General features: G+C 47.1%; 2 protein-coding genes across 6 annotated transcripts in view; both read right to left on the reverse strand.

The window, feature by feature from the left end:
- BNIP5 (BCL2 interacting protein 5) overlaps positions 1 to 19409 on the reverse strand; it is a 46842-nt gene extending 27433 nt beyond the window's left edge. The window contains exons 1-4 of one of the 5 annotated variants that reach the window (XR_004625463.1): positions 11599 to 12147; positions 10919 to 11418; positions 10193 to 10395; positions 1069 to 3797 (exon numbers count right to left, since the gene is read on the reverse strand). The gene's annotated coding sequence lies outside the window, so the exon portion shown is untranslated. Of the gene's footprint in view, positions 1 to 1068; positions 3902 to 5278; positions 7816 to 10033; positions 10396 to 10918; positions 11419 to 11598; positions 12148 to 19278 lie in introns of those variants that run through there. The other 4 variants (XR_004625462.1, XR_004625460.1, XR_004625461.1 and 1 more) reach the window with 4 other exon arrangements.
- Positions 19410 to 21799: 2390 nt separating this feature from the next.
- ETV7 (ETS variant transcription factor 7) overlaps positions 21800 to 24898 on the reverse strand; it is a 26868-nt gene continuing 23769 nt past the window's right edge. Inside the window, exon 9 of the mRNA XM_034660625.1 lies at positions 21800 to 22824. The gene's annotated coding sequence lies outside the window, so the exon portion shown is untranslated. The remainder of the gene's footprint in view (positions 22825 to 24898) is intronic.

Below are 24898 nucleotides of genomic sequence, written 5' to 3' on the forward strand. Positions count from 1 at the left end.
GGGGCTCCTTGCTTAGCGAGGAGACTGCTTCTCCCTCTGCCTGCCACTCTTCCTGCTTGTGCTCTCTCTCTCTGTCCAATAAATAAATAAAATTTTAAAAAGTATTTATCATAAATAATATCCAAAATATGACTTAGATCAATGGAAGTAACCACTGAAAAAAACCCAGGGCTTTTTAAAATCGGGTTTCACATATTAGAGGACTAGAGTGCTGAATGGTAGTGAAGCTGTGGGGACATCCCCATTTTCTGCTGGGGGTGGGGGGCATATGGGCCTGTGTCTGTATTGCCAAGACATAGCAATCCCACTCCTAGAAGTTTTCACACGGCTCCTTAAGGGCACGTGAACGAGGCATCCACCGCAGCCCTATTCGTGGTAACGGAGAGTTAAAGGCTCCTGGAGAAGGACAAATAAAATGTAGACGAGGGACACCCTGAAGAATTGTTTACACATGAGAGTCATCTGGTCGGATGAACACATAGCAATGTAGAGGGATCCTAAAAATGCAGTGTTTGTTGGGAAAAAGTGAGACACAGATGAGGTGTACCAAATAACATTATGTGAATTAAGAAAAACAGGCAGGGGCACCTGGGTGGCTCAGTCAGTTAAGCATCGGACGCTTGATTGCGACTGAGATCATGATCTCAGGGTCGTGAGATCGAGCCCCTCATTGGCACCATGCTGGGCGTGGAGCCTGCTTAAGATTCTCTCTCTCTGGGGCGCCTGGGTGGCTCAGTCGTTAAGCGGCTGCCTTCGGCTCAGGGCATTATCCCGGCGTTCTGGGATCGAGCCCCATATCAGGCTCCACTGCTGGAAGCCTGCTTCTTCTTCTCCCACTCTCCCTGCTTATGTTCCCTCTCTCACCAGCTGTCTCTATTTCTGTCAAATAAATAAATAAATAAATAAATAAATAAATAAAATCTTTAAAAAAAAAAAGATTCTCCCTCCCCCTCCCTCTGCCTGCACTGCCTCACTTTACTCACGCACGTGTGCACACTCGCACGCACGCTCTCTCTCTCTCTCTCTCTCCCTCTCTCTCAAAAAAAAAAAGGAAATATAAACGGGCAAAACAACAATGTGGGTTTGTAGAAATACATATAAAAAGATACACATCCAACATATCAGTAGGGTCAGTTTGGGAGAGAGAGACACACCCAGGATAAATACATACATAACACATGCTTGCACCTGAGGTCCAGGAAAAAATAAAACAAACAAACAAAACAAAAATAAACAAAAAACCCCATAAATCTCTTAAATCTGCAAACATCATTACACGATAGTGAAATATCAGAGGTCTTCCAGGTGAAAACAGGAATAAAAGATAAAGCCAATTATCTCATAATTGGTGAACATTGTTCTGGGCATTTCCAACCAACGCATTAAGACCCGAGATAGAAATAAAAGTTATACATAACAGGTAAACAGGTAGGTAGATGGATACACAGATAGATACAGAGATAGAAATAGATCTATGCATACATGTAGATAAGATTTTATCAGCCTGCAATTCGACCAACTTCTGACCATAGAGCTACTTAAAAAATCCTCTCAAATATCTTGTCAGGTTTCAGCCAGGACAAACAGTAAATATTCCTGGCAGTATTAACGCCATGGACCCAAGAGGCATTCCCGCAAGGACTGCAAAAGATGATACCTGCCAAAGATTCAGAGCCACTCCCAAAGATAACTAAATGAAAGAAAGCCTTATTTGGTAAGTTCCCCGGGGGGCCATCAATAGACCCTGCCAGCAAAGGGGTTGCAACCCACATTTGTGTCTGGCCATATTTGGGGGCCCCCAACCTAATGGTTGCCAAGCCAAGTTCTCAGGACACAAAACAAGACAGACAAGAAAGTAACACTTACTCCGGGCGGGGGAGAAAAAAGATCCATAACCAATGGATTTGGATTTGGAAGGGAAGAGACAATGTGAAATTTTGCCTTGCTCTCTCACCTGAGCAGTACGGACAGACATTCAGGAGAGCTGGCCCCGTGAGAATTCTCACCCTCTGAGGGCCACTGCCCGCTTTCCTGGGATCCCATCTACAGGATCCAAAGCAAGTAGGGTTTAAAGCAGAGAGTGTGGCTCTGGTAGCTACCAGAGATTGGCAAGATTTTCCACTAACTGCAGATTTCCCTTGACTGTTCAGGTAAATCACTGGTGGCAGTTAACCAGAAAATCCCTCAGATCCCATCAGCCCTGGGAGGGACCCATGAGGGGGGTGCTCTCCTTTGAGGATGGACATGGGGGCATCCGTGAGACCGTCAACATCGGACTTTTGTTTACAGTCATGTAGTCTCTTCAGAGTGGAAAGACCAACCAGACGGAGGACTAGGAGAACTAGTCCCTACGTAGAGAAGCATAGAGGGGGCAGTAGGAGTGACATCAGTCTCCTGGTCTTTTGTTTGAGTCACTTTTATGCCTTTAATTCTTCATTTGCCTTTTGCAGTGAATACTTCAATGAAACCATTTCGAAATTTGAAGGCTTTTGGTGGCTTCTACATGTCGATTAAAATAGGTGTCCCATTCTGTTCTTCTGATTTGGGAACCCTTGCTTCCGAGTGCATTGTTTAAATAAATGACCTTGTCTAATTGGAATGTTCCTCATAATGGTCATTGTCCTAGGTTGTCTTCAGTAAGATTGGTCCAAGCACATGAGGAAAGACCATAATTTCTTTAACATAAAATCAACCATCGTTGCTAAGGAGGGGGCCATCTTTAAAACATTTAGATGCCTAGGATCCCATTTTTGGAGTTTTCCTGAGAGCAAAGGAAAAAAATTCTTAGATAGCCTAGCAGACACGCTTGGGGTTGAGATGTCAGTTTTGTTTGACAGCCTGCCTTTCACGGGATACACCTTTCTCCTGACAGACGGCTTCTGCCCTATTTATCTGACCTGTCACCAGGTGTCCCTTGTTGCACCGAATTTTCTTGTTGGTGGCGAGTGACCTAACATGAAACTTCCTGGTCCGTGATCACCTTATCTTTACACAGTAATGTTGTGCTTCAGAGATGGTTGTCTCTCCTAGAAAGGTGGCAAGTCCTCGAGCAGCACCCGTGCGCATTGGCCTTGGTTCTAGTCTTGCTCTCAGGAAAATTCACAAGTTTAAATCGAGACCAAGCACATTCTAATTCATAAACCAAGCACATTCTAAATTCAGAAACCAAAAGAGTACTCACCAGAAGGACAATCTGTCCTTATCCAAATCCCAAAAAAAGTCAGAGAGCTCAACCAAAAGGAGGGAGCTTGAAATTCAAGAGGAGACTCACAAAACCGGAAGCAGAATGTCACTCGTGAAAGCGTGGAGCTCAAGGGGCTCAGTGCAGGCACCTTGCTTGATTCTGAGGCTCCTCTTCCCACCGGGGTTGGAGGGTTGTCTCTTTCCGATCTCACTTCTGACACCATTGAACGTCAACCTAAATAAGGGGGTAAACTGAGGCAAGCTCAAATTACCAGAAATTTGAGTTTATCTAGGAATAGCAGAGGAACTGCAATTCAAGAAACACAAGCTACAGGGGAGTCCCCTGAGGGCTTGGAGTGGGCTGTATTTACAGTAGAGGAGTGCATTGAGGGCAAGTCCAACCCGAGTCCAAGCAATGGGTTCATTGGCTGGAGGATAGGGAGAGATTCTTGGCAGATGTTCATTAATCAGGAGATAAGTCTTGTCCTCTGTAAGTCAGGCATTTAATGGAAATCAGTCTCTTGGTTCTTAAGTCTTGTTTTTCTGGGGCACATGGGTGAGATTCTCCACTTCATATCCTTTGACTCCATTTTAGGTTGAAATCTTTTCGTGATCTAGATCCAGACAGGCAATATTATTCTCACTGGTGGAAATGTAATTTCACAGCCAGAAAATAGGGATCAGTCGAAAATTTTTAGAATTAATAACACAAAAGAGCCTGTGTGCAAAATACCACAAAAAGGTCAAGTTTTTCTATTTACTGATATTTACAATAATTTCTACTTACTATTTACTTTATTTCTATATAACCAGGTGGAAGGTGTGATGGCAGGAAATATGGCAGCCAAAAAGCAATTTGAGAATAGTCTGTCCCGAAGAAGAAATGTATGAGATCTACAAGCAGTGTAAAAGATGTAAGAAAATACAGAAACATCCACATTCTTGAAAGGAAAGCTTATGGAAAAAAAACTTCAGTTCTCTGCTGGTAATTCATAGTCTTCATAGTTTCGATTAAAATTCAAAAGAATTTGACAGAATTTGAATATAGAAACTGGTAAATTTTCGCTGGCTATATTTCCCTGGAGAATTGACAGGTAATGTTACTATAATATCTTTGGAAGATACAAATAATTGAGATAAAGGGGCGCCTGGGTGGCACAGCGGTTAAGCGTCTGCCTTCGGCTCAGGGCGTGATCCCGGCGTTACGGTCGAGCCCCACGTCAGGCTCCTCTGCTGGGAGCCTGCTTCTTCCTCTCCCACTCCCCCTGCTTGTGTTTCCCTCTCTCACTGACTGTCTCTATCTCTGTCAAATAAATAAATAAAATCTTAAAAAAAAAAAAAATAATTGAGATAAAGAAGGGACATTTTCTCCGCCAGATCGGAAATGTATTATAAAGCTAACGGAGTAAAACAAGTCTGCGTCAACAAGAATCAGTGAACAAACCAGTCAGAAAAAAAAAGCTCTGAAACCATTCCAAACAATATATGAATTTTGTGTTTGAGAAACAAAGCTCACAAACCAACAAAAAGAGGTGGGTTATACAGCAAATGGTATTGGAGAAATTGGCCAGAAGGTAGGGAGGACCCGTTTAGACCCACACTTTATACTGTAGTATAAAATAATTCGCAGATGCATTAAAGCATTACATGTAAAAATAACAGTATTTTAAAAAGCTAAAAAAATAGGTATATAACTAAATTTGGAAGAAGGACTTCGTAAGAATAAAACCCATAATGAGCAGCACCTGGCTGGCTCAGTCCACAGACTATGCAACTCTTGATCTCAGAGTGGTGAGTCCAAGCTCCACATTAAGCCTAGTGCTTTCTTTAAAACAAAACAAAACGAAACCAAAAAACCATAACGAAAAGAGTCACATAAGAAAAAAATGATAGATTTGACTTAGTCAAAATCATAAACTTCTGCAGATCAAAAACACTATCAGGGGCGCCTGGGTGGCACAGCGGTTAAGTGTCTGCCTTCGGCTCAGGGCGTGATCCCGGCGTTCTGGGATCGAGCCCCACATCAGGCTCCTGCGCTATGAGCCTGCTTCTTCCTCTCCCACTCCCCCTGCTTGTGTTCCCTCTCTGGCTGGCTGTCTCTCTCTCTGTCGAATAAATAAATAAAATCTTTAAAAAAAAAACAAAAACCAAAAACACTATCAAAGATTAAAAGGAGAACAACCAAACTAGGAATAATTATTTGCAACAAATAATACAGGCAAAGGGTTACTCTCCTTTTATAAAGGACGCAAAAATAAATGCAAATTTTAAAGTAATCAGTAAACGCATAATACATGTTGAACATCATTCTTAACGTACAACTACACTTTGTATACAGTTTATTTTCATTTGTATGTGTTATGACACATGAAGTAGAAAACTCAGAATATAAAATTGCACATGCAGAAGAATCTAAACGATATTCAAGCATACACATGTGTTTTTAAAAATGGAAATATAATCACCTAAATACTTTAAATGACTTTCATTTGGAGTGGAATTATAGGTGATATTTATTTATTTATTTATTTATTTTTGCCAAATGTTCCCACGTTTCTATAATACATATGTATTATTTATATACTCCCTTTTTGAAAATTAGTTAACAGTAGCTTCCTGGCTTGGTTCCCCACCAGCCGAATTATAGAAATGGCACCCCCTGGGGGCACCAGGGTGGCTCAGTCGGTTGGGCATCCCACTCTTGGTTTCAGCTCAGGGTCCTGAGATCGAGCCCTGCATCAGGCTCCACACTCTGCCTCGGCCCCCTGCTTGTGCTCACGAGCTCACTCTCTCTCTCTCTCTCTCTCAAATAAATAAATAAAATCTTTAAACAAATGGCTACCCCCTTTGGTAAAGAGGGTGTGAGGGGAGGATTTCTGGAGTATCTTGCTCAGTGACACCTGCCAAGTTGCTGTGCCCCATGGAAGCTTCCTTGCTATCCACATGGGGCCTCAGACACATCACCCTGTGTCTCTCAGTTTCACTAAGAAACTCAAGCTGCAGGTCAGACCTTGTCTGTCATGATCCGGCTCCCAAAGAGACTGCCACACAGTGGCTCCAGCTGTGTGGACACTGAACAAACCCAAATCAAGCCTTCCTATCCCGGAGGGTTGGGGGGGGGGCACCAACGCAAGGCCAGGGAGTGACAACACACGGGAAGGAGGAGGAGTTTCAAGAAGACCCTTGGTCCTCAGGAGCTGATCACCTGCCCCAAAGTGCCCCTCTATTTCCCCTTCCATTGAGCACCCCAGTGTCTTCTGCAAAAGGGCCCCATTATGCCATCTTCCAGCCAGGTCTGAACTGGCTGAAAGGCTGCCATTTAGGCTCCAGGAGCTGGAAGCTCTTTTGCAAATACGAGATCATGCAAATTATTAGACAGAGAGAGATCTGCCCCATGCCGTGACCAACTGCAGGTGCCCGAAGGGCAAGGACAGCAGCACTGTCTTCACTCTCGCTGGGCCCCTCCTTCCAGTGGGCTGAATGATGATCCCCAAGTGCATATAACCAAGTCCTAACCCTTTGAAACATGGGAATGTGACCTTATTTGGAAAAAAGTCTCTACAGATGTAATTAAGTTAAAGACTTCAGGATGAGATCATCTTGGATTTGGAGTGGGCCCTGAATCCCACGGCAGATGTCCTTAGAAAGAAAGACAGATTTGAGACTCGTGGAGGCACGCAGAGGGAAGAGGGCTGTGTCAGACAGGCAGAGGCTGGAGTGAGGCATCTGCAGACCCAGGAAAGCTAAGGGTTGCTGGAGACCAGCAGAAACTAGGAGAAAGGCGTGGAATGCATTGTCCCTTGGAGCCTCCAGAGGGAACCCATCCTGCTGAAACCTTGACCCTGTATCTCTGGCCTCTTATGAAGGAACGCATTTCTGCGGGGCCAAGCCCCCAGGTTTGCGGTATGCTCTCTTTCACACCCAGCTGCTCAGCAGTCTGGGTCTCCAGGTGCTGGCGCCCCCACCCAGCTAACTCTCATCCAGGCTCAGCGTTCAGCTGCCCCCCAATCTCCTCCTCCGAGTCAGTCCAATATCCCACTGGAATATTCCCCTTCCTGCTAGAACAAGAAGCACCCTGAACGTCTCGCAGAAGGGTGCATCCCGGGCAGATAACATGGCCATATCCTGCCACTTCGAAAGCAGTCCCTTCATGGCCTTGAGAAATAAGCAAATAAAATGAATTACAAGAGAAAATAATTAATGTTGAAATAAAAAATGTAAAACCAATATCAAAGATACTGAAGCCAAGACAAAGCATTCCTCACAGGTCTTTCTGCCCTTGGTGACAAAGGGCTCCTCGGCAGCTCTGACCTTCCCGGTAAGTCCAGGCGTTCACCTGCAGATGTTACCCACAAGGTGATACTTGAGAGCCGGGCCTTTCTGACTGCTCTGGAATTCCCTGGGGAATGTGATCAGTTATCAGGATCTTGGGTACCAGGCCCAGGTGGGAAGGAGACATGCTTCCGGGAAGAGGTGGGCCTTTGCACTAGCAGGTGACTGTCTCTCCGTTGATAAGTGAGATCTCTCTGCTCCCACCAGGGAACCGGAAAACAAGCGGTCCAGGGCAGACTTCAAAGGTCTTATCAAAACAAGAGCCCACCGACAGGCCGGCAAGCCCGTGGGCCAACCTGGCTGGGAACAGAGAATAATATGCGTCTGTATGTGCCTTAAAACACCAGAGGCCACATAACGCCCGCACACTTGGACGTAGCCATTGTTTTGAGTAAGCCTTTCTGGGATCTTTTTTTTTTTTTTTAATATGGAAAATAGCATAGCATTACGTATTGTTAGTATTATGTTCACGGATGGGAACATTCAGTATATACTGTTCCATGACTCGCTCTCTCTTATCCATGTTCCTCTGGTTGGAGGTAATTCCACAATTAACAGTGTCTTAAGGGAGTTTGGGGCCAAAGAGCAAGACAGACTCTCTTCTTCCTTCCAAGCCCCAAACAGTTTCTTTTTTTTTAAGCGAGTGAGAGCAAGGGTCAGAACTCCGAGAAACAGTCAATATGAATGTTGAAGGACGGGAGTTCAGCAGCGTCCCTGTGGTTCCCATGCATTTTAGAATATTTGAAAGAATGTTGCATTTTACCCACACTGGCTTCTCAGCCATTAGCTGATGACCTTTCTCCTTGAAATGTTCAAAAGCTGGAGTGGAACTTACCTGCCCCCCTCCCACCCCAACCTACATAGGCAGGGATGTGAAGAGGGGACAAGGAGGTGGACGGAAATCAGCTGTCAGTCTGTTGTCAGCTAGGTCACCGTTTCCCTCTCCAAGGTAACACCCCTCCTTTTTTTAAACCCAAGGTGTTTGACAATTAAGACATCCAAGTTCAACTTTTCCTTCCTCACTGGGGGACACTGAAAAGTAAATTAAATCCTCATGACTTCTTAGAGGAAATCATGCTTTCAGTCTGACTCTTGATAGAATTTATATCCAGTATCCTGCAAAACAAAGTAGTAATCCATTGTATTTATTCATCCAAACTCTACTGTTAGTCTTTTGGGCTTTTCCCAAATTTTTGTAATTGCAACCCCGTGTTTCAAAGACAATTTCTATAAATATATTTTTGTTTGTATCTGAGAACATTTCTGAAAGGTGTTTTCTCAGAAATGGAATGGCTGGGTCACAAGGGAGATGTTCGGTTTTTTGGTTTTGTTTTGTTTTTTAAAAGATTTTACTTATTTCTTTGGTCAGAGAGTGAGAGCGCACAAGCAGGGGGAGCAGCAGAGGCAGAGGGAGAAGCAGGCTTCCCGCTGAGCAAGGAGCCCGATGCAGGACTCGATTCCAGGACCCTAGGGTCATGACCTGAGCCGAAGGCAGCAGCTTAACCGACTGAGCCACCCCAGGTGTCCTGATATACAGTTTTTTGGTAGGCCCTGCTGAATTTCCTTCCAAAACTTTGCGCCTCTTTACCCCGCCAGCTGTGCTCTCCTCACCCACACTCACAGTGGACACGGGTCTAGGTAGCTTCAGCCGCAAACATCTTTGCCATAGACCTCTCTACCGCAAGCGTCTTTCACTGTGTAACTATTGGCTGAAGGCAATTTTGCCATAAAAGATAAAACAATGCAAAATAAAAGAGGGACACTAAAAAAAATAATGAAATATGAAAAAACTAATAGAATCACCGTATGGCCATTTGTCATAAAAAATAAAATCACGAGGGGCGCCTGGGTGGCACAGTCGTTAAGCCTCTGCCTTCAGCTCAGGGCGTGATCCCAGCGTTGTGGGATGGAGCCCCACGTCAGGCTTCTCCACTAGGAGCCTGCTTCTTCCTCCCCCCTGCCCCCGCTTGTGTTCCCTCTCTCACTGGCTGTCTCTATCTCTGTTAAATAAATAAATAAATAAATAAATAATAAATCTTTAAAGAAAAATAAAATAAAATCACGAAAAATAAAAGAGGAACATTCATTAAAAAGCACATAATGAAACATGAGAAATGAATAACGGAACGAAAAAGATTGGGAAATACAAAGTATTTGAATACATTCAGGAGGCAGAGTGTGGATTCATGAAAACACTGCACGAATAACTGATTTTATCTTGTGGATTGTCCCTGAGCCCATGTCTTCGAAGTCTTTCTTCCATAGTAACACAGTGACCCCCCCTTACCCATAAGGGGTACATTCCAAGACCCCCAATGGATGCCTAAAACCACACTGACCCCTACAGATGCTATGCTTTTTCCTGTAAGCACACGCCTATGATGAAGTTTAATTTCTAAATTAAGCACAGTAAGAGATTAACAGCAAAGGCTAATAATAAAACATAACAATATATTGTAATTAACGTTACATAAATGCAGTCTCTCTCTTTCAAAATATCTTACTGTGCTGTGCTCACCTTTCCTCTTGTGATGACGTCATGACGTAGGAGGAGAATCATCTGCTCTTGCCAGTGTTGATTGACAAGGGCAAATGAAACCAACCGAGGGGGAACCGAAACTCTGGAAGGCGAAACTCCAGATAAGGGGGAACTACAGTATGCATTTTTTTAATTCACCTGTTGATTCATCTCCTGATTCTGCATCACGCTTTTTTTTTTTGCATTAAAATTTCTTTTCAGGGGCACCTGGGTGGCTCAGTCAGTGAAGCATCTGACTCTTGGTTTCAGCTAAAGCGGTGATCTCAGGGTCGGGCTCCGCGTTCAGTGCAGAGTTGGCTTGTCCCTCGTCCTCCTCCTCTACTCCTCTCCCCGCTCGCTCTCTGTCTCTCAAATAAATAAATAAAATTAAAATAAATTCAAACATAAAAGAATAAAATTTCTTTTCATTGAGAGAGGTATCCGTTTCCAAATAGGAGGGTGCGTATTTATCACTGAGCTCTGTGTTGTGTTGTGAAAGCCTTCCACACTGTTGTTTTCTCTTGGCATATTGTCACCTGTCTGCTGACAGATACTTCCAAGTTCTGTGGGGAATGTGGAAGAAACGCCAATGCTGTAAAGCATTTATAACTCAGCCTTGTGATCACTGTAACTGATAAGATATCATTCTCTGAAATAGTATAGTATGCGGTCTGCTCGACATGCTATGTCACACTGCCAGTAAGCTTTGTCACCGAACTTTCTATCAAGTACATACACAGAGTTGTTATCGCCCACTATTTTAAGATCACCACCTCCATTCAACACCGTCTAGACCATTCTGAGGGCTAGCAAAGATTTATATAACATAAAAATGGGAACTTTGTCAACGGAGAAATGAAACCAAACGTCAACCAATTATTTTACCTTGTATGGCAAAATCGCCTAACTGCCAAACAGTTATGTGACAAAAAACGTTTGCAGCAAAGATGTCTACGGCCAAGGCACTCGCAGCGAAAGTACCGGAGGCGAGTGGACACTCCGGAGCCTGTTCCTTGTTATTGCGCTGATGAACCACTCTTGCTTTTGATTTGCTTTTAATTATTCGTGAAGTGAGGCATCTTCTCAAATGCTCCTTACCTCTGAGTTTGCTCTTAAGCAGTTGGTTCTTTATTGAATGTATTAAGTTATATTGTTTCCTCCAGGAAGTGCTCATTATTCTCAAGAGAATACGCGGAAGCTCTTACTTCCTATAACGCACCGGAGTTTCGCACTTCCTGCAGAAAAAGTGGATTTCACTTCAGCAGCGGCCAAACACAGAGCACTTGGAGTCAGATGCAGGCACTCATCACAGGCAACCACTTCTGGTTTCCAGGGCTTCAGAGGTAAATTTATAGACTCCACACCCAGGGAAAAGTCATTTCACACTGCAGAGATAAATTTTACGCGGCCGAAAAGAGAGAGAGAGAGATCATCAGTTGTTTAACTCAAGTAAGTTCTGAACCAAAAGAGCTGTCAAAATCTTCATATAAGGAGGCTGGGCTGGTCTTGATGGATTGACCCCATTCATGTCCATCCCAGCCTCCTGCCAGAGTCCCTTCCTTTACCTCACATGCTGGAAAACGGAGAAGTACACTCGCACCCTCCTTTGCCCCTACATTTCTGGATGTGAATTAGGATCTGACCATTAGGTGCTGTGGCCCAAGATCTGGGAGGAGCAGGTGAGATGGGGTGGCGTCCTGTGGGGACAAGCAAGGTCAAGAAAAACTGTATTTTGCAGCAGCATTCCAGCATTGCGGGCACCCCTTCGGGGAACAAGGGTGTGGCCATTGATGTCCAGATCACAGGTCTCCTGGAGGTGTTCCTGATCATTCCTGGGGGCCACAACTCAGAACCCACTCCTCCAACCCTTCCAATGACTTTGTAAGCCCCTGATTTGGTTCCTGCTACAATCAGCCGGCATAGTTTCTCTTTCCCCCAGCTGAGCCCGGACTGATAGAGCTCACAAATACTAATCTTGACGGAGCCAGGCAAGATATGAGAAGGAAAAGCACGGACAAAGGCAATGCTGTCATGAGTCATGCTTAGTTTACGGGTTTCCTAATAGCCTTTTAGCCAGAAAACCTTATCCCTGTAGAACATTTGAAAAGTACAAAGAAAGGCCAAAGAACAAAATAAAAATCATCTGGTATTGCACAAGAACCAAATATTGATGAGCAGAAAACATTCAGCCACACTAAGGATGTAGTCCTAATGGGCCAGCTGCTGCTGTTCATTTGTATGCAGAATCCCTGGCTCAGCCGAGGGGAGCCTGGGCTGAGTTTGGTACTCGTGCTTAATTTACAGCGACTGCAGAGCAGCTCCCGGCCCCTTCCCAAGAGTAAGGGAGGAAAGTTGCAGCACTGGAATGTGACCAAATACCCGATCTGCATCCTAGACATAACCTACTTGGTGATAGTACTGGGAGGCTGAGTATCTGTACCCTTTCCCTCTCCAATCACCCCCTTGCCCCCTATTTCTGGAGAGGGTCCTCTGTGTCCCTCTAGCCTTAGCTACAACCTAAAGTTTATTTGTCTACTCCCTTCAGCTGGGCCTCTTCCTTTGACCTTTCATCTAAAGCCAAAGTTTCCTTCCAGAGACCTCTTCCCTCTCTGTCCAAGAGAAAACAACAACAATGACAACAACAACAATAATAATAATAGCTGTCATTTCTTGACACTTGAAGCTACCAAGCAGGTAATCCTCCTAAGAAGCCTACAAAGTAAGAATTATTCTCATGTTACAGATGAGAGGCTCGGAGAAACCATTTCCCAGCACTCAACAATGCATAAGAGCTAGAAGGAGTGTTCAAGCCCACAACCACCGCGATTCAAAGCCTGGGCTTTAATCCTGATGCCGGTGTCCCACTCTTAGGGGCCTAGGAAAGTGCCTCTATCTGCTGTTGTCTTCGGGGAAGCGGCCACCTCACATAGAGGTCTGTTTGCTCATAAACACTTTTTTCTTTAATCACGCCTTTATTGAGACCTAATTCACATGCCCTAGTTTGTGATATATCCAGAGCTGTGCATCGATCACCACTATCGGATTCCAGAACCTTTCAACACTGTGAAAAGAAGTCCCATTGCCATTAGCAGTCATTCCCACTCCCTCATCCCTCCAGTCCCTGGAAACCACTCATTTACTGTTTGTCTCTATTGATCGGCCTCACTGGACATTGTATGTAAGTGGGATCACACAATCCGAACTTCATTCCTTCTTACGGCCAAATAATATTCCCTTGTAGAGATACACCACATACTGCTTATCCGCCCATCAGTTGATGGACACCTGGGTTGTTTTTACTTTCTGGCTATTAAGAATCATGCTACAAAGAACATTTGTGTATGAATTTTTATGTGGACCTTGATTTTCAATTCTCTTGGGTAGGTACTTAGGAATGGAATTGCTGGATCGTATGGTGTATCTATTTTATCTTTTTGAGAAATGGCTAAACTGTTCTCCATAGCAGCCGTGCCATTTCACATTCCCACTAGCAATGTATGAGGGTTCCAATTCCTCCACACTTGTTACTGTCTCTCTTGCCTACTATGACCATCCTAGCAGGCGTGAGATAATACTTCACTGTGGTTTGGTCTGTGTTTCCCTAATGGTCGATGGTGTGGAGTACCTTCTCCTGTGCTTGTTGGCCATTCATGTATCATTTTTGGTGCTAGCTCATTGTCTCTTCAAGTCTTTTGCCCATTTTTAGTTGCGTTATTTGTCTTTTTATTATTGGTTTGTAGAGTTCTTCCTATTTCCTGGGTATAAGTCCCTTGTCAGATATATGATTTGGAAATATTTTCTCCCATTTTCTGTGCTGTCTCTTATGTTGATGTTTATCTATTTTTTCTTTTGTTGCTGTGCCTTTGGGGTCTCATTTAAGAATCTGTTACCTAGGGGCGCCTGGGTGGCTCAGTCGGTTAAGTGTCTGCCTTGGCCCAGGTCATGATCTCAGGGTCCCGGGATCAAGTCCCACATCGGGCTCCCTGCTCAGCGGGGAGTCTGCTTCTCTCCCTGCCTGCCACTGCCCCTCCTTGTGCCCTCTCTCTCTCTGACAAATAAATAAATAAAATCTTAAAAAAAAAAAAAAGAAACCATTACCTAATCCAAGTCATGAAGATTTACTCCTATGTTTTCTTCCAAAGGTTTTATATTTTTAGCTCTTGTATGTATGTCTTTGACTCATTTTGAGTTAATTTTTGTATTGAGCTGAATTTTGTGCTGAGTTAAATTTTGTATATTGGTGTGAGGTAAGCGTACAGCCTCACTTTTTTGCATGTGGATACCCAGTTGTCTCAACGCTATTTTTTAGGGAGACAATCATTTCCCCACGAAATAGTCTTGGCACCCTTATCAACAATCAATTGCCATTCGTGTGAGGATTTATTTTAGGATTCGCAATCCTATTTCACTGATCTACTTGTCTATCCTATGCCGGTACCACACTGTTCTGGTTACTGCAGCTTTGCAGTAAGTTTTGAAACTGGGAAACATGGGCCCCCAACTTTTTCTTTTCAAGATTACTTTGGCTATTGTTTTGCCTATTCAAGGTCACTTGCAGTTCCATATAAATATTAGTATCAGCTTATCCATTTCTGTAAAAAAAACAAAAAAGCTGGAATTTTGAGAGGGATTGCACTGGGTCTGTAGGTCCATTTGAGGAGTGCTGCCATCTCAACAATTTAAGTCTTCCGATCCATGCACATGGAATGTCTGCCCATGTATTTAGTTTCTTTCAGCAATGGTTTGTCATTTTGAGGATATACTTCTTGTTCTTTATTTGATTTTATTCCTAAGTATTTTATTCTTTCTGATACTATTGTAAATAGGATTATTTTTAAATTTCATTTTCAGACTGTTCATTGTTAGTGTATAGAAATACAGCTGACTTTTACAGATTGATTTTGTATCCTACAACTTTGTTCAACTCACTTATTTGTTCTAACAGATTTTTTTCCTTGGGCCTTTTCAATATACAACATCATGTCATCTATGAACAGACATAGACGTAGTTTTACTTCTCCCTTTCCAATCTGAATGCCTTTTATTTCTTTTTCTTGCCTAATTTCCCTGGCTAGAATCTCCTGACATTAGGGGAAAAGCATCTACTCTTTCACCATTAAGTGAGATTAGCAGCAAGGTTTTCATAAATGACCTTTATCAGGTTGGAGAGATTGAATTCTATTCCCAGATATAAGTATGTTAATCATGAAAGAATGTTGGATTTTGTCAAATGATTCTTCTGTGTCTGTTGAGCTGATGATATGGGTTTTGTCTTCCATTTTATTAACATAGTATATTACATTGATGTTCATAAACTCTCGATGTCTGAGTTTGAGAGAAAAGCAGAGCTGTGTTCGAACAGCATGCTTCTCTAATCCCTGGCAGGAGGAGACTGCACACAATGGAATCAGTGACTATTACTGAGAATATCTGATGCCACCCAGTTAAATCTCCTGAGCTCCAAAGTAGCAATTCCCTCTGATTCCTCCCAGACGAAGGACACCCCCTCTCTGCTCTAAAACCTCTGGTGATAGGAAGCTACCTTCTAGGAGAGAGAGAGAAGTGGCAGGACTGGGAGCAAACTTGAAGAGTGCCAAACAATTTTTGGCAAGGACTGTACTTCATCAAAACAGAGTCAGAGAATTCTTATTTGTATAAGACAGAAACCCCAACTCAAACCAACTTAAGTAAAAGGAGATTTGTTAGGAAGCTGTCAGGGTTGTCAGAGAATTGAAGGAAGATCTTCAGGGATCAGGACAGCTCAGAGCTCCCAAGGATTGGAAATGGACAGCAGGCCCTGTCAGGACTTCTCCTCACCTGCCTGCTTCTCTGTCATACTGTCATGGCCCAGGGCGTGATCACCACCAGCTTGGGGGTAACCTCCCTGCCAGCTCCAGTCAGAAAAATGTCAGGTAAGTACTCTGATTGGCCTGTCCTGGGTCACATGGCTTCTCTGGAACAGTCACTGTGGTCAGGGGAGTGAGCTTCTCTCAATGACCTCGCTCGCATTGCCGGCCTCTCCCCGTTACCAGGGGCAGGAGGCTGTGATGGAGTAGGAGAGAAGCTGCTCCCACAGGCAAAATCAGTTAGTAGCAGGAGGGTGGCAAGCAGGGTGCTGGGCTGACACCCGCATTATCTCACTGCCAGTCCCTTTGGGGTGTTGTCTTACGAAGAGTCATGCTCCAAGGAGAGATGTGTTATTGAGGGAAATTTGAGAGACTCCCTGATCTCCACTGAATCATCATCACAGGTTATCAAAGTATTGAGCCATAACACAGAGAAGCCTTCAAGGGCTAGAACCCAAGGTGGGACCTGTATTAGTTTTCTAAGATCTGCCTTCGCCAAGTACCACAGACTTGCAGATGGCTTCCCTTCTCGTTGTGTCCTCACAGGACCTCTCCCCTGTGTGCACATACTCCTGGTGTCTCTCCGTGTGTCTTAATCTCCTCTTCTTGGAAAGACCAGTCAGATTGGATTAGGGCCCATTTTAATAGCCTCATTTTACTTTAATTACCTCTTTAAAGGCTCTCTCTCCAAATACAGTCACACTCTGAGGTACTGAGGCTTAGGGCTTCAAGAGATGAATTTGGCGGGGCTTGGGGACAGGCACGATTGAATCTACGAATGGAAGTTAGGAGAAGGTATGCGGCAGCTGATACATTATGAAATTACTTTTATTTTGGAGGCAGAGAGAGAAACCGGCATTTGAGTTCATAGGCAAGGAGCCAGGTAGCTCGGGACAACCGAGATGCCATCTGCAGCTGGAGGGGCTACCAAATGTCCGGTGAATAGATTTCCTGCCCGGCCCACTCATTTTACAGATGAGAAAGCTGGGGTACAGGCAAGAGGCACTACCCTCTAATAGCCTATGCAGAAAAGCCAAAAAGCGTAGAGATCAGAGTGGATGGGGCAGAGACAGCTGTCCACTGAAAAGTCCCTTCCAAACTGTGAGGAGCGGCACCCAGGCTGGGACTCCAGTCCCCAGCCCCTCCTGCATCTATGTGTATCCAGATGGCACACTCACACTGGGCAATCATGGAAAGTTTAATAATGAGACCATTTACAAGGATGCACACAGGGTGTAGGGAAAACAGCAAACGTTGGTGCATTTTCCTGGGGCTGCCAACAGTGGGCAGCAGTTATCACCTCTCAGTCTAAAAGAGCAAGTGGAGGGAACAAGAACAAAGCTTGGAGGGAGTGACCATATGGAGAGGGCAGTGACAAAACGTGGGCTTTAGAAGAAGAACATAGCCAATCTATGGACCTGGTTGGGACTGCGGACCAGGGGAAACACATATCTTAGCCACACTCTCCAGTTTTCCTGCCAGTGGCTTATTTGACCAAACTCAGCTACAAGGAGAGGACAAAGGAGCCCCCTGGTGCCATCCATACGGGTCAGCCTCTGGCCATGGGGCAGGATAAGGCAGGCTGGAGAATGGAATGAATGAGGGTGGAAAGGCATTCAGAAGGAGCTAAGGAACATATCTGTATGCCACCTGCCTGAGTTCTGGCAATGGAATGTGGGCAGAAATGACGGCGGCCTCCTCCCCTGCCCCATCTAACCCATGAACTGGATTTTGATCTGGGCGTGTCCAACTCGCCACAAAGTCAAATGAATGAATTTGCATTATCAGGAAGGCACTTCATCTGGCTGAAAATCAAGATGAGGTGGAGCTGCCAAGCTTTCCCTTCTGCTGTTTCTCTGGGGACCTTCTGCTGTTAGCTCTAGTTCAGATCTTCTGCTTCGTCAAAGGGCCTTTTCTCTTTTTGTGGCTGATCGAGACCCAAGTTGGTGAATTATTCACTCGTCCACCAGGAAAACATAACATTCTTCGTGGCAAATCACTTTAGGGTCTGTGCGAGGCTGGAGTGGGGATGGTCTGTTCCAAAGCTTGGAAAGGGCCCTGAATGAAAGCCAGACCCTCGGCCTCCCCCTGATATCTCTGATCTTCAGTTGTCCTGTCCCTAAACCAGAGTCGGATCTTGATCCTCATAAGGGATGGGAGGGAGGCGAGGGCTTTGTCAGCTGCTTCGGAATCTCTCTGGAGATCTACTCACCAGGTGCAGCCACCCCCAGACATCTGCTCCCTGATTGTCTGATAGGCACCCTCCATCCCAGGCCATAGGCTGAGAACCTGAGCGTGTCATTAGCTGGAGTGTGTGACTGAAGGGAAATCTCCTCCTGATAAGAATTGCTGGGATTCCAAGAGCCACATTTAGAACTCTGGGGCTTTCCAGCCAGAGAGCTTTCAATAATACACACTGCTTTCTCACGTCGAGATGTGTAGCTGGGCTTGACCTGGAGAGGTGAGGGTTGTTCAGAAGAATTTATGATCTCATCGGCCTTAGCTTGTGGTTCCCCCACGGGGAAAAGAGGGGACTAGAGCGGAGTAGCTCTGGGTCAGTTTGGTCTCATATCTACTAGGATTGTATCTGATTGCACATAACAGAAACTAACAACAGTGTCTATCTCAATACACAGAAACACTGTCTCGCTTTCACAGTGGGAACCACAGGCCAAAGAGAAGGGGGACAGACAGACCACAGGGGGAAATGGCTGTCGGTGAAGATGACTCGCTCCTGCTTTCACATGCTTGTCACATCTCTGACAGCTCAATTTAGAATGCCCCCCCCAACTTGACTCCATTGTATCTCCTCCATGGCACTTACCACACCACCTGACATCAGATGCACTATTTCTTGTTTTGTACGTCTTCCCTAGTTTCTAGAACAGTGCCTACCTTATAGTAGGTGCTCAATAAATATTTGTTAAATAAACGAATACATTATCTCATCTGCAATTTCTCAACAACTTACTGCGGCAAGCAGGGTAAAGGATGTTGTTAGTCACTTTACAGATATGGAAACTGAGGCCCAGAAGGCTGACTTCACTAAAGACACCAGGGAATTCAGGTAGTCTCAGTCCTTCGGATTCCTAATCCAGTTCCGGGGGTGGGGGTGGTGTGGGCAGTTACAGAGGCTTTTGACATACCCCGGGCCTGTGTCCCAGACTGTCAAAGATCTTGTCTGAGCCACTGTTGAGAAACTTGGTAACTACTCAGGGGTAAGGTGATAAGAGATGGAGATAATAGATTATTCCTAACAAAGAGCCTGGTACTAGGGACTTTAGAAACCAGTGGCCTGAGGGTTGGGAAAGGAAGCGTGACATTATTACTGAACAAGTGGCTTTTTGGTGCCCTCAATTCCACCTCTCCACCCCCCCAACCCCCTACCCAGCTACTTACCCTGCCCCCAGAGGTGGTGCGTTCCCCGTCCCCGGAGGTGTTTAAGCAGGGACTCCATGGTCTACTTACGGGGTATGCCTGGGTTGGAGATTAGTATTCACATCCTAGTAGGAGAAGACAAACTCGCCCCCACACAGAGCAGGCACTGTCAGCAGTGGGCTCCAACACCCGCGCAAAAAAGAGGCTTTGCGCCACCTGGTGGACATGTCTTTAAACTGCAGGCCTTGCCGGGGGGAGAAGGCCCAGCCCACAGTGTCCCTAGAATCCTGGGCAGTGAAGACAGAACAGACGCTCTAACAGTTCCACAAGGACCTGCATTAGTTTGTGAGAGCTCGGCGGGACCTCTGCGCCCGGCCACGCACCAGGAGGCTCCAGAGAGGCCACTGTTGCAGGGAGGATTTAACGGGACTCAGGGCTTGCTAAGACATGTCCCTGGGATTGGAGGGGACGCAGCCCTCCTACACTTCATTCCAGATCCCTGGAAGGACACACTGAGAAACCACCTGGCAGGAGGAGCCTCGTTTCTTCATTCTGCTTGTCTTTGGACTTGGGAGTGACCTTGAACAGTCTTTGCCCTGAAGTGAAAACTTCCCAGTTCAGTTCCGGATGCGCCTGCGTGAAACCACCCCCACACAAAAGCAACAACAACAACAACACAAACTCTCTCAAAGTGTTTTGCCCCGTGGACATCATATCCTGAAAGAATCTGTGTACCAAAGTGCCTGTTTTCATTATGTTTATTACCCGATTGCATCATTTATTATCATCAAAGCCTTTACAAGCGCCCGTAGAAGTCACAACGGGCGTCGCGGCTCAACAGTCCACATGGCCGCCGTGGAATCGAGCAAAAGCGCAGACATTTGAAAGCGCAGTGGGCCGGTGCGGCCCGTCCGAGGGAAGTGCTGGATTACGCTCAGCCCCGCTAAAACACTGAAAGGGGCTCCGGCTCCCAGCCCAGCCTTCCTTGTGCTCTGGGGGGTGAGGCCCGGCCTCAGTTGCCCCCGAGGGAAATGTTCTTGCCCCGCGGGGAGCCCTGTCCCAGGCCCGCGGCTCCTCCCACCACTTCTCCTTTCGGTTTCACTTCAGTTCTGAGGAAAGGGCACGGTTTTCATGGACAGTTCATCCCAGGCCTAGTCCTGGGCATTAGAGCCCGGCCCGGCCCCTGGGGAGTGGGGCAGGAAACCCCGGCACGGGGCGAGGTTTGGTAGTGTGCGGAGTGAACCCTTGAAGGCCCCCTGTGTGGACTGGCTCGAAATAATGTGCTTTCCTCCCAGCATCAGCCGCTCTAGGAAGTGGGGTCTGTGCGGTTGGTACTGTTGGCAGTTTCCTCCTCTAGGTCCTCATGGGTCAGACACAGGACGGCCCCTCCCTGTTCCCAAAGGCTCTCTCCTCGCCCTCACAAGGGCTCTATTTTCCCTGCTCTATTTTCCTGCCTTGCGAGCAAGGCTGACCCAAGCACGTAACTCAGGGACCCCTTCGCCCTCCCCCAGGGACGGGCCTCTGCAGTCAGCCCCTGACCTACCCTCCACTCACCGTGATCGGGAAGCCCGGAGCCCCGCCGCACCTCCAGGGCCTCCAAAAAAGGGGAAAACAGAGCAGAAGCCTCTATGATCCTTCCTAGGGGCGCGCTCTCTGGTAGCGCCCAAGCAGAATTCCCCAGCGCCACCTTGTTCCCCACCGTCTCCAGTGGGCATGCCTCTCCTTGCACCCCTCCCTGAGGACTGCCACAATGACGGATGAGGGAACTTCCCAAAGGCAGGGCCGCACCCTCCTTGGGATGCCACCCCCACGCCTCCCCACACCAGCGATTCCCTTACAAGGATTTAGGCATTTTAAAAAATTAAGTTCATGATTAAAATCTTTTTTACATAGGCACATTCTGATTTCAGAACCACATCGTTTAAACTCCCCACCCAAATCTTGGCGCCATCCCCAGTGGCAGCTTAGTTCAGAAGTCCCGCGGAGTGGCGGAGCCAGCCAGAGGAGGGGACAGGCCGTTCCTCAGACCCCTGAGCCGGGAGCGCCTTCGCCCGGACCGCCACGTGCTGGAGAGTTGAGAGGTTTCACGCACTTGCTCTGTAAACGTCTGTTTTCTGTGCAGCTCTATAAAACTATCCGAGTGAACACGAGTAGAAAATGGGGATTGACATCGGGGGAGGGACCAGAGGAAGAAGCCAAGAAAGGTGGTCACCACTAGGCTCTTCCACAAGAGAGACGATAGGGCACCAGCGTCAGCCCAGGCTTCCCGTAAGAGCCCGAGACATGGCAGGGCCACCAGGATTGAAGGAAGTGTTAGATGTCATCTCAGACTTACACGGTGTTATATGTCCATCACATCTCGGGAAAGCCAGGGAGAAGTGGAACTTCCTTGCGAGCGAGAAAGCCTGTTGTTGGCAAGAATCCACGTAGCAGAGACGGAGAATCGTGGAGCCCGTGCTCCTGGGTGAATGCTGGAAGTGGCTTGACTGGATGGAGACAGTGACTTGTGTCATTTATTTCACCAATGAACGTCTTAACACACTCAATTTTTAAATAAGTTATTTATTCACTGTTGACTTTAATATTATCTGGCAAAAAAAAAAAATAGGAGACAGACATGGCTGCTACTTCTTCAATTCATGAGACTATATCCCCTGCCTTTTGAAAATGATCTGAGGAAGTCCATTTTGACGAGCTCTCAGTGACCCGCCACTTTTTAGGAATCTGTGTCAAAAATGGATGTAAACCCAGAGCCTCCCCTAGTGCCAGGTACACAGCAAGTGCTCCATTAATGCCGGGGGAGGGAAGGGCTGGATGAATCCTTTTATTCCTGGCCCCCACCTGTACATCCCAGACCCGGGCCTAACGTGCCTGGGGAGACGGGGAAAGGGTGGACTTCCCCCGGGGCTGAGTGCGGAGGGTAGCCATCAGGGCTCTGGGGCGGTAAACTGCCCAAGCCCAGGCCCCGTGGCCCCAGCGCCAGTGAGATTCATCGCCCTGGGTGAAGACATATTCCCGGGCATACACAGCTCTTGACAACCAGTAACAAGTGCCAGGCAAATGCCAACATTGTACCTGGAAGAAGTGACTTAGGAGGCAACATGAGGAGTCAGCCAGGCTGAGCTGGGCTGTTTGTCCTTGAGCCAGTCCCTCCCCATCTCTGGCCTCGGTTGCCTTATCAATAAAAGGAGAGGCTGGACAAGTGGGTTTTGATGGTCTTTCCCAGTCCAGTTGTGGAGTTCTGGGTTAGAGATGCTGAGAAAAGCTACGGAGCACGGATGCATCCTGGACCAAGGATGGAACAGCTTCAAGGAAGAGGAAAGGGACCAAGGATTTTTGTACTGAGCCTCTATGCCAAGGCCACCTGCCCACTGCTCCTGGTGTGGACTGTCCAGGGCCTGGGGCGGGACTCGGCCAGGACAGAAGCCCTCCTCAGGAGTGGTCACAGCGCTGAGAGCCAAAGTCCAGGAATCCTTATCAGCTTCTGTCCGTGACTCAGAGCCGTGGCAGGTTCCGCCAGACGGGGATTTCCTGACCTGCCTGGGGGCGAGAGGCAGGGGTTTCCTCCTGCCAAGAAAGCAGATGTGAATCCAAGAAGTTCTGTTTTCAATGAAGTGAAAACACCCTCTTCCCTTTCTTCCCCAAACCTTACTGGAAGGGCCACAGGGCAGAGGCTCTGACCTCCTCGTGAGGCCCCCGCCACTCCCCGGGTGTTGGGGAAGGGAGAAGAGAAGCTGAACCGATAACACAGATGCATTTTCATGCTTTCGGGCGGTTGGGTTTGTGGAGTGTTCATGGCGAACACGGACTAAGTGCTTCCTACAGAGCGGGCACACCTAAGCGTGTCGCCGATGTGGTCTTGTGGACATTTCTGGCAATCCTGTGAGGTCAGGTCAGGAACAGCATCTGCATTTTACGGATGAGAAGCCTGAGGCTCCAGAGAGGGACAACAGCTGCCCAAGGTCACATGGCAGGTGCGGGTCCCGGAGCACAGGAAGCCACAGGTGGAGGGGGCAGTGGCAGTCTCCACTGGGTCATAGTCACAGAGCCACCAAAGGACTGAAAACTCAGGAAGGAAGGTTGGGCCGAGTGAGGTGAACTGTTCAGCAGCGACGCCGAGGGCAGAGAGGCAGGGCCGTGGCCTTGGCTTGAGAAATGCCCCGTACACGCAGAGTCACCAAAACCCACCAACCAGCCAAGTAACAGCCCTGCATTCTGGGGAGACATCCCAGCTCTGGAAGCCTCTGCCTCTGTTTCCCCATCTTTAAACCTCGGGGGTTTGGCGTGTGAATGGAATGAGATAAAATATGGGGGACCCTTCGCACAAGGCCCGGTGCGCAGTGAGTACTTAGATGTCAGTGAGCATTGTTATACTGTTATTACTAAGACTGACATGTCCCTTTACAAATGAGGAAACAGCTAAGGCTCAGTGAGGGGCCTCTGCTACCTTCTTCTGTAAGTCGAAGGAGCTCGGCTGGACGTTCTCTCAGCGCCCGGCTACTGCTTCCAGGCTGGGGAGGTAGCAAGGGGTAGGTAGGGCAGACAGAGGGTTCACTCCCTGTCCCCACTCAGCCCCAGGGCTGCCCTACCCAAGAACGATCCCCACCCAACAATGTCCAGAATGTAAGGCCTCCCAGTTCTGAGCCTCCCAGGTGCCCAGGCAGCTTGGAGGTCCGGGACAATGGTTATGACCATGCATGCAAAAGCCACTGGGGGTCCCCGCTGCTCTGTGAGGAAGGCAGAGACCACCAGGCAGCTAGCTGCCCTCAAGGGAGACTCAGTTTCTGTCCCATCAGTGCTTGATGCCCAGAATCCACCTGCCCCTCACGGAGAGACTTCCAGCATTTCCTCCTTGAAATCCATCCTGTCCTGCTCCTGGCTCTCTGGCTGCTCCAGGCGGCTGTCCTCGTCCTGACTGATCTTCCTGGGTGTCTTCAGAAATCTGGAATTCAGGCCCCAATGCAAATCAGCCCCTGCCCCAGTCACTTCCAGCCCATCCAACCCCACTGCTTCCCCTTTTCACCTGGGCCCTTAGGCTACTCACCTGAACAGGAGTTTCTGCCCGGGCTCTTTCTTAATTATGTTCAGCTTATAGTAGTGGCGCAAGGCACGAGACATCTTCTCATAGGTCATGTTCACCCGGTTCTAGAAAGCAAAGCAGTCCCATATCACCCTCCTCTCCCCACCCCACTCCTTCCAGGCCTCAGTTTCCACACATGGAAAGGAGCAGGTTGGGGCCACCTAGGTGGCTCAGTCAGTTACATATTAACTCTTGATTTTAGCTCAGGTCATGATGCCAGGGCTGGGAGATCGAGCCACATGTCAGGTTCCACTCAGCAGGGAGTCTGCTTGAGATTCTGTCCCCCTCTCCCTCTGCCCCTCCCTCTGCTCACTCACTCTCTTAAAAAAAAAGGGGGTCTCCTTGCCTCCCATCCTCCACCGCCCCTCATTTTCCTTTAAAAAAAAAAAGAAAAAGAAAGGAGCAGGTGGAACTGTATGGTTTCTTAACCCCCTCAGCCGAGAGTTCTGTGAGGGTTTACAAGAGCTCTCTTGAGTTTGGAAGGAGAAAGGCAGGAAAGGTTGGAGAAGTAATGAGCACTACCTGCCAGACTGAGAACCTCGGGGCAAAAGGGCCTCACAT

Source organism: Ailuropoda melanoleuca, chromosome 5 (genome assembly GCF_002007445.2).
Source record: "Ailuropoda melanoleuca isolate Jingjing chromosome 5, ASM200744v2, whole genome shotgun sequence".
Lineage (NCBI taxonomy): Eukaryota > Metazoa > Chordata > Mammalia > Carnivora > Ursidae > Ailuropoda > Ailuropoda melanoleuca.